Raw genomic sequence first — 1,446 nt, 5'->3', positions numbered from 1 at the left:
TTCTTTAGAAATAAAGTTACTAATTATATGTTTTGAATTATTAGTTTTCCAATAAATTGCTAATTGTATGTTCTGAATTACTAATTTTCCAGTTGTTTTGGTATTTTCCAAAAATCACAATGAAACTCTTGATTTTTTGGAATCCATTTTTGATTTCCTTTTCTCAGCAATGAATTTTTTTCTGAATTTTAAATCCGCTTAATAAATTTGCGTCCTCAAATTATTTGTTCATCGCGAAAATTCTTTTGCCACATTAAATTACTTTAGTCTTTTGTCCTTGTGATTTTTGCTTTTATTTTTTTAACTTTGTTCTGTTAATATTCTTATTTTTGTTCATTTTTTGAAATATCAAAAAAAAGGAAAAAAAGACAAAAACAAAAAATAAGTAATAAAAAAATAAAAAATAAAAATATGAAAAAATGAAAAAAATAAAAGGCAAAAAAAGAAAAAAAATCAACAAAAAAAAAAAAGAAAAAATAAAAGAATTAAAAAAAATAAAAGACGAGAAAAAAGAAAAGAGAAAAAATAATCAACAAAAAAAAAAGAAGAAAAATAAAAAAGAAAAAATAATTAACAGAGAAAAAGAAGAAAAAGAAAAGAGAAAAAAGAAAAAATAAAAACAAAGATAAAAAAGAAAAAAAAAGTGTTCTAACCTTATTGTTTACTTATCTGTGCTATATTATCAGTTACCCATTTTATTTATGTATACAGTTGCTCCCACTTTTTGCTCCTTGGATTTACTTTTTTTTTTTCATTTTATGGACCTAATCATCATTATTTCTAACGTGCTATAAGATTTCAATAGTTTAAATTTGGGTTATGTTTGCCAAACGTGAAAATTCACGAATATCGTTTAGTAATTTGTCGACTATTTTTTCACTTTTAATTTTTAAAATGCATTCTTAGCGTTCAAATTATTGTTGAAAGTTAGTGATACTTACGATTTCACTAATCGAATTATAACAAATCGTTTGTATTTGAAAATGAATATTTGTGCTAATTGACAAAAAAATTCTTAAAAATTGCATTATGAATGTTTTCTATATAGTTCTCTATTTCAGGCTTTTTTTTTCTTTTATAGTCAAGAGATGTGATATTTGAAGACATCAATGCTATTAAATATTTGATTTAATTGTAATTGTTGAAGATTTTTCTATTCATTGTATCTTTATTTCCAATTTTGTTTACTTTTCATTAGAAAATAGATATTGGTATTGTATGTAATAATTGAGCTTTAACCGGTGTTTCTACTAGGCAACCTGCCATTATGATATGATATTTTATATTGTGTTGCTATTATATTTTGTATTATTAAATTTTTTATTATCGCATCGTTATTAGATATTGAAATTTTCTTTTTTTCATTGTTCGATATTTTCATTTTTTAAAAATTTTTTTTCATTATTCGATTTCACGTTCGTTGTTCGTTGTTTATTTGCATATTTG

The sequence above is a fragment of the Loa loa genome, assembly GCF_000183805.2.
Source record: "Loa loa unplaced genomic scaffold supercont3.744, whole genome shotgun sequence".
NCBI lineage: Eukaryota > Metazoa > Nematoda > Chromadorea > Rhabditida > Onchocercidae > Loa > Loa loa.
This window is presented reverse-complemented; position numbering follows the sequence as displayed.